At 41.2% G+C, this 8,719-nt stretch overlaps 1 protein-coding gene across 1 annotated transcript in view; it reads right to left on the bottom strand.

Annotated features, from left to right (window-relative positions):
* The window catches only part of LOC126304640 (sorbitol dehydrogenase-like), an 80,826-nt gene extending 72,466 nt beyond the window's left edge, over positions 1-8,360 (bottom strand). The window contains exon 1 of the mRNA XM_049991795.1: positions 8,276-8,360. The gene's annotated coding sequence lies outside the window, so the exon portion shown is untranslated. The remainder of the gene's footprint in view (positions 1-8,275) is intronic.
* Positions 8,361-8,719: the final 359 nt, after the last annotated feature.

Below are 8,719 nucleotides of genomic sequence, written 5' to 3' on the forward strand. Positions count from 1 at the left end.
TTTTTCTTCTGCAATGGTATGGTGCTAACAGGTTACGTTCGTCCGGGCTGAGGCAGCACAGGAGCACACTACCGTACGCTTCTGTGGAAATTATGAGAAGTTGTCAAGATGATGCAGTCCCACGCGGCGCTTCTGCTCTGCTGGACCTCTGTCCACCCTCTGTAGAGCACAGTCACACACGCTCATACGCTCCCCGTATTCACCCCACATGGCACCCATTGACTTCTTCCTGGGTCGCATGAAGACACCATTGCGTGCAAGCCATTTCTTAGTGTCAACAACGTGATGTCGAGGTGCAATTATTCTTAACAGTGTACGTGACGACCTCTCCATCAATGTCTGCTACAACTCATCCATGGCTGCGAAAAATTGTCGCATTGTAGGATGATTAGGTACGGAATGACTAACGCCGCCACCAGCTTCCGTTGTGGATGGTTGACTTTCTCGAGGTGATGATTAAAACTGCACTTCGGAAATTTACGGTGGTATAATCGAACAACGTGATAAAAGTTATTAGCAATATTCAACAACGGAAATAGTAGTAATCCACTGAATTACCTGTGTCACCGAAGTCGATTTGTAGTAGGATTTTGAAAAATACACTGAGTTCGAACATCATGAACTACCTCGAAGAAAACGGTCTGTTGACAAATAGCCAGCACGCATTCAGAAAATATCGTTCTTGTGGAATAAGTAGCCCTCTGTTCAAAAAATGTTCAAATGTGTGTGAAATCTTATGGGACTTAACTTTTAAGGTCGTCAGTCCCTAAGCTTACAAACTACGTAACCTAAACTATCCTAAGGACAAACATACACACACCCATGCCCGAGAGAGGATTCGAACCTCCGCCAGGACAAGCCGCATAGTGCATGACTGCAGCGCCTCAGACCGCTCGGCTAATCCCTCGCGGCTCCTTATGTTTTAAATATCCCCATAGAAAGAAGTCCGGCGACGTCAAATCTGGGGACCTAGCAGGTCAATTAATAGGGCTATCTCTGCCGATCCACCGACCAGCGTAAACACTGTCTGATACTTTCCTTGCTTCAGTTGCCTAATGCGCTTGGCAACCTTCATGCTGAAACAACATACGCTGTAGAACGTCGAGGGCGACTTTCTGCAGTAGTTCTGGTAGTTCTTGTTTCAAAAACGTTCGTTATTTGCGTCCATTCAACTTGCCGTCTGTACAGTACTACCCATAATGCCGCACCATACGTTAACCGACCAAGAACGTTGATGGTTACCTTGCCTGTCTACACTGCAGTAATGCATGTGATGTCTTTAACGCTACCATGGTTTCTAAATGTAGACTCATCGGAAAAGAGTATCTTTGCAAAAAATGTGGGGGTCGTTTACTTTTGTTAACGTGTCCTTTCACAAAACACTGCCTGGTTATGTAAATTGATGCGATGAAGTTCTTGATGCAGTGACACGTGATATGGATGATACTTATGACGATGCAGTATTGTGACAACACTACCTACAGCCGTACCGAAGTCGCGGTGGGTTGTGATACACTGCCTGTAGTACAACTATTTCCAGCCGCACAGTCCATGACTGCAGCTCCCCAGACCGCTCGGCTAATCCCGCGCGGCTAGGAATCTGTTAGCACTAAGGATATTCCATATTTCTGTATTTCCAGAATGCTTTTGACACGTTCCTTAAAAGATATGTATAATCAAATTATTTGTCTACTGATTATCATCTCTTTTGTGTGAGTGGACTCGTGATTTCCTGTCACACAAAGGTCATAGTAGTTGGTAATCGGTGAAAAAGCGTTCATAAAACAGAAGCGATATCTAGCGTTTCCCAAGGAGGTGTTACAGGTCCTCTGCTGTTCGTAATCTGTATGAACGATTTAAGACGCAATCCGAGCAGCCGTCCAAGATTTTTGCACATGAAGCTGTCATTTACCGTTGCTAAAAGTCACCAGAAGAACGACGCCAGCTGCGAAATGACGCAGACACGATGTCTCTAAGGTACGAAAAGTGGGAACTAACCCTATATAATGAAGAGTGTGAGGTCATCCATGTGAGTACGAAAAGAAATCCGTTAAATTTCAGTTGCATGATAAATCAGATAAACTGAAAGGGCTTCAGTTCCACTAAATATGTAGGAATTACAATAATGAAAACCTAAACTGGCGCGATCACATGAGAATGTTGTGGGGAAGGCAAACCAAACACTGCGTTTTGTAGGCGGAACACTTAGATGATGCAACAGATTTCCTAATGAGACTGCCTATACTAGTATCGTCCACCCTGTGATACATTACTGCTGTGCGGTATGGGGTCCCTACCAGATAGAATTGACGGAAGACATCGAAAAAGTTCAAGAAATAGTGCACAGATTGGCACGGATATAATAGACGACTTTCACGTGGCAGTCATTAAAACAAAGGCTTCTTTTAGTTGCGCGATGTTTTGTCACGAAATTCCTATCCCCAACTTTCGCCTCTGAATGTGAAAATATTTCACTGTCGCTAAAATACATAGGGAGAAATAATCACTATAATGAAATAAGAAAAATCAAAGCTCGAGCAGAAAGATTGAAGCGTTCGTTTTACCCACGCGCTCGTACAGAGTGGATCGGTAGAGAAATAAGCTGTTGGTGGTTCAAAGTACCCTCTTCCAGGAGAGTAAGTGCGAACTGCAGAGTAGTGATATAGATATACATGTAGAAAGATGCTCCACGCGTAATCACAACCAACCAACATAAAATTGCCGCCCAGCCTTCGCTCTTTATGTTTACTGGTTTCCCTGAGATTTTCCAGGCAAATACTATATTAATAACTTGAAGGAGCCCGTGCCCAGTTGACCTGCTCATGTAGTTTAATTCGCGAAGGACTTAGTTCTTAATACAGTGTGTTGAGTCACCGGTTAACTGAATCATCGCGCAGGATATATGGTCGTTGTTCTCTGAAGTCAGTCAGGCATAGTGTGGTTATTCGGTGGTTTTCAACACTTGTCTAGGCAACTCTGGGCGGAAAAAAATGCCAATGAAACCACAACACCTTACTGTAACTGGACAGGGCAGTTGATGAACGGTGTGAGCCAAATGTTATTCTACAGTTTCAGGTTGAGATCCCTACAAAGCATGCCCAGAGAAAACGCTCGTTCACCTTATGAGAATATGTTCGTTTACCTTACCGCTGTTTCGAATTAGAGAAAGGCGGACTCAGTCACATGAGGGATTTGAAGAATCATACCTAAAAATCACATTGATAGTTGGGTGTAGTGCAATGGCCTGCCGGAGTGGCCGAGCGGTTCTAGGCGCTACAGTCTGGAACTGCGCGACCGCTAAGGTCGCAGGTTCGAATCCTGCCTCGGGCATGGATGGATATATGTGATGTCCTTAGGTTGGTTAGGTTTAAGTAGTTCTAAGCTCCAGGGGACTGATGACCTCAGATGTTAAGACCCGTAGTGCTCAGAGCCTTTTTATTTATTTATTTTTTTGTTTATTTTATTTGTGCAATGACTACAGAACGAGTGGTTACGATATGTCCTCAGGGAGAAAACCATCCAAATATATTAGTCACGGTTTTTTCAGTTATTATAATTACGAGAATATCGTAGGACTGTGTGACTGGCTCCGACGAATAGACAGAAGATAGTAGCTCAAATGCGGAAGAAGTTACAGGCGGACTGCCATCACCAACCGTTGGGCAAGATGACTGGAAACGATGGAGGTTAAGATATCGAGCTACTAAGCGTCGTTTCCCGCTCACACTATACCACAAACAACATACTTGAATGGTGTAGATCAAGAGTCACCTAGAGTCATTTCGATCATTCGGTGACATTTTGCTGCTTTCAGCGATGAGTCACGCGTTTGCTTATGGTGGACAGACCGACGCTTATGTATCCTCAGATGACCCAGTTAAGGTCACAGGTAGCAACGAATCTCCAGACACACAACTCTCCAACTCATGATGGGAAGCTGTGACTAAATGACTGATTTCGTAATTGTTGAATGGAGGCCGAGCGCTGGCAGTGAACAGCCTGTGTGACCAGAGCACCAAATGCCATAGTTCGACGGGATAACGAAATATCGCACATTATAGCTTACATCAAGGTACATAAAAAGGAGATAGGCAATTCCGGCCCCTGGAGAGCAAAAAGTACCCAGACACGCCTACGCTCCATGACTTCACACAGAGAACAGTGGTGACTAAGCAATCAGTGGAAGCGGCGTGATCTATTACCCGACGAATTTGTAGCAGCTGTTAAGCGACTGCCCGGAAGTATTTCCTTCAGTTTAGAAATCGAGTTTAACTCACGAGGGCTTAAGTTAGGGGAGGGTAGTAGGTGGTATAGCACTTAGCACCCCCAAACAAGTCAGTAACAGCTTGCACTGTACGTGCTTCAGCATTGTCCTGCAAATTGATGGTCAGGTTCTGCAGAAAGTGTCATCACTTCTGTATGTATGCTGTTCATTTTTGGATAACATACAGACAGAAGTGATGACCTTTTCAGCAGTATCTGACCATCATTTTGCAGGACTATGCTCAAGCACGTACAGTGCAAGCTGTTACTGATTTGTTTGGGGTCGCACTCCCCTGACTTAAGCCCTCGTGAGTTCAACTCGATTTATAAACTGAATGAAACACTTCACGGCATTCGCTTCAGAGCTGCTACAAATTCGTCGGTAAATAGACCGCGCCGCTCCAGCTTTCAACACAACTGCCTGCTAAGAGTATCCTATGACTGGCAACGGGTTATACAGAATCGTGGTGACTACCTTGAAGGTCAGTAAAACTTTGAAACACGCATCTATTTTGTACGAGTTGTAAGTAAATAGTTGTCACTATTTAAGTTCCAACCCTTGTATTTCGATACTCGCAAACTCAGTCACCGAAAGCTATTGGGTACATCCTGCAGACCTAGAATCATGAAACATGGTAAGAAGCAAGGTATAAGGCTGTAAGTAAAGGAAAGAAATCCGACTGTCTCTCCGTCCGTCCGTCCAGACCCCTTTCTTCTCGGGAACGGGGTGACGTATCAAGTTGAAGTAAATGTCGCATACTGAGGACTGTAGTCCCTTGGCAGTATAATAAATGTAAGCTTCCAAACGAATACACCAAAAAAATGACATGTATGTTACATGATTTGATACTCGTAAACTCGCTTCACAAAACATGTAGGGCACTTCCCGTTGGCTTAGAAGCATACAATTTAGAAAGAAGGAAGGATTAACAGTACAAGTAAGCGAAAAGACCAGAAAATCGTTCACGTGCAGTTAAATCACAAGACGAAACATGTCTTTTGTTGTTCGTTATCCGAATTCAAACTTAAAAACATTCTCGAATCTCTTGGAATTTATCGGGACCGATATCTTGTCAGTTTGAATGTCGATAACAGGCAAAAGTCGTCGAGATTATCTGGTTAGATAAACTATATATACGGAACCCTCAGAGCACGAGACCTTCTCACACCTGGCCAATTTTTATCTTTAAATCTTACATAATCGAAAATAATTCCACGTAAACCGTAAAACTAGCTACCAGATCTGATCCTATGTGATGGGTGCGACGTACTGATTTAAGCATCTGAACAGACTGAAACTTCCTGACAGATTAAAACTGTGTGCCGGACCGAGACTGGAAGTCGGGACCTTTGCCTTTCGCTGGCAGGTGCTCCAGCAAAGGAGCTACCCAAGCATGACTCACGACCCGTCCTCACAGCTTTAATTCTGCCAATACCTCGTCTCCTACCTTCCAGACTTCAAAGTTTTAATCTGCCAGGAAATTTCATATCAGCACACACTCCGCTGCAGAGTGAAACTCTCAATCTGAGCAAACTGTCAGACAGATGTAAGTGAACAGTAGTCAGACACGAATTGCGAATTCGAAGTATTAGTGAACAGGTTAAAGAACACAGCAATACATACAGTCTATGTCTTTACAATAAAGCAAATATAAAAAATAATAATAATCCACAGGCAAACAGGGAAGTATTCACTAGGTTGCCAAAGAAGTAGAGACACGAGGAAAGCAATAGAACAATATAACAATAATACGTAGCAGTCCAGATTCTAAAAACTGGGGAGAGAAGTTGAACAATGAGATGAGGTACGAAGAGAAGGTTGAGTTTGAGGTTGAGGTGATGGAAGTGGAGGAATGGAGAACATATATATGATGAAAGTGACAAAGTATCAAGTTGGACACCTTTGCAAACGACGAGGAATGTAGTGGCAGCCCTGTTGGTGAGGAACGCATATATTTTCAGTCCTAGAGACTATGGAGCGTAAAAGTTACGAAGACTTGGTATTGTAAATTCCGACCACACTTTTTCACAAGGACGATGCTACATAGTAGTTCGTCTGGTTAACTGAAGGGATCATTCGAGACATATCATAATACATATTTATATTAATTTTTAACATAATGTGCCCTATCTTACATCAAATTGATTATGTAATATTACAGTTGTAGGAGAGTTTATTAAATTTATCCTATGCTTACGCGAGCAACGTAAATGCTTCCTTACATGTGGGGCGAAAAGTGAGGTTACTGGTTCTGGAAGAAACAAAAAGATACTATCCCATATCGAGAAAGTATAAAGTATTAGATGTACCTTGAATCCAGAAATCAAACTTCAGGAAAGATGCCAAGAGACATACCGTGTATATGAAAGTGTAAAACATTCGATATGACTTGAATTCAAAATTCAGTCGCCTGTAAACAAGAGAGTCCTAAAAAAGAAGTAAAAAACTATTTTTATTTTGAATAAGGTAAAAGCTACAAAAAGATAAACAAACATCCAGTTTATTTATACTGAAGACACGATTTCACTTGTGCCAATATTTTGTGTGAGGACAGATTTGCTCAGGTGTAACACGCTACTTTTGTAATACAGAAAATACTGTTAAGTTACTTAGTAGTTGATGTCCAGCTGACATTAGAGTTACTTGTAACTACGTATTTTTAAACAGAAAGAAAACTGTTTTAACTGATACAAATTTTGGTCCTTGGTGAAACACTGCATATTATATAACTTCAACGAAACACTGTTTTGTCTTACTTCACACAACTTACGACCTAGGTTTATGGCTGTAAGCCCATTTTCCAATCCACACCCGATCGAAGTCTTCGGAAAATGAGGTTTTATGAAACAAGGGAAGGAAGTGTTTCGTTTAGGCCATACAAAACAAAATCCTTTAATAAATATATTATTTGAAACCAGAGAAAAATGTGTGACAAAATTATGACAGTCTACCTTGACTCCCCCCTCCTCCCTGGCATTCCCCACCCACGCCTTCACCCGCTACAATCTTTTTTGCGAATGACAATTTCCTTTAATTACGATTTTAAGAAATACGGTAAAGTGTTCATCAAGATCGGTCAGGCATATAGACAGTTAAAATGCTACGACAAAAATGTTTTTCCAGGCTACACTTTAAACTCTGTAACAGTTTCACACAGCACGTGCCCTGCCTGTAGTGGTGAAACGACGACATTTCAGGCCGATAGTGTCACAACGTGCAAGAACGACTGTACCCACAAAATAAGTTTTGAGAATCATGTAATAAGAAATCGTGCACGATATTGCAAAGGAGGGATACGTCACACACCTCCAGTGCTATAAAACAAACACAAAAACACACCCCGAAATCAAAATGGTAAAATTGGGAATTCAATACAACTTATCATGAACGACAGTTCAGCTGTTTTGTATTCTACCATTTAGAGAGTCATAAAATTTCGGGCGCCCGTAAATATAAGATAGGTCTGTTACCAAACGTTTTTTCTGAATTATGTCTGAGAACATCTTCTCAAAGTACAAACTAATCATCAATGCTTTTTCGTATGAAGTAGAAACAAATTCGTAATACTTCTTCGCTGTAACAAAGGAAATTTGAACGTATATTGATAACAGTTGACTAAATCACTTTCAATGCATTCTCCTATACACTTCAAAGAAGGAAAATAACGTAGATTTTTATCTGAGACCAAGCAAATTTCCAAATGTTAGTTTAGAATGCCAAAAGAGACTTCCACGGTAATAATTTTGCTATATGATTACTTCCAGGAGCACATGAGTTCTTGTATCGATTAGAAATGCTTCATGGCTTTCCTGCTATAAGCAGTTAGTTTAAGGTGGTGCTCAGTGGATAGAAATCAATGTAAATGTAGATTAATTGACGTACTTAAAGATTTTCGGATTATGGAAATTATTTTACGGACAGCATATATGACTAAAGTAGGCTTTGTAAAGATCGGTGTGAATATTGTGAATGAAGAGAAATAATAAATACTATTAGATAGTGATTCTTTACCTGCGTTACAGGAATTTAACTATTTTCCCTGCTGTATTCCACAATACGACGTTCGGAGAGAATGCATAACTACTCGATTCTAACAGCGGAAACAAAGGAATGCCGATGAGTCTGTAAATAATCAGTGTATACGATCGCAGATACTCTCTCCGCTATATTGCCCTTTAATATCGAGATCACAAGAGCAGAAAGTTATTGCTTCGATATGCTGTTTCTATCCAGCGATATTACATCAACCTTTTATGGAAACAATAAGTTGCTAATATCGCAGCCTTTTTTGCATGCGAATTTTAATAAATAATGTTGAATAAATACGCTTTTGTCAAAGAGGTAGAGAAAAGCCAAAGTGAAGATACGCAAAAAAAGAAAATATAAAACCGTATGCAGAGATATGAGTACTACGCTAATGCGACGTAAACCATGAAAGAGAAATGCAGTAATAAA

The sequence above is a fragment of the Schistocerca gregaria genome, unplaced genomic scaffold, assembly GCF_023897955.1.
Source record: "Schistocerca gregaria isolate iqSchGreg1 unplaced genomic scaffold, iqSchGreg1.2 ptg000181l, whole genome shotgun sequence".
Classification (NCBI taxonomy): Eukaryota; Metazoa; Arthropoda; class Insecta; order Orthoptera; family Acrididae; genus Schistocerca; species Schistocerca gregaria.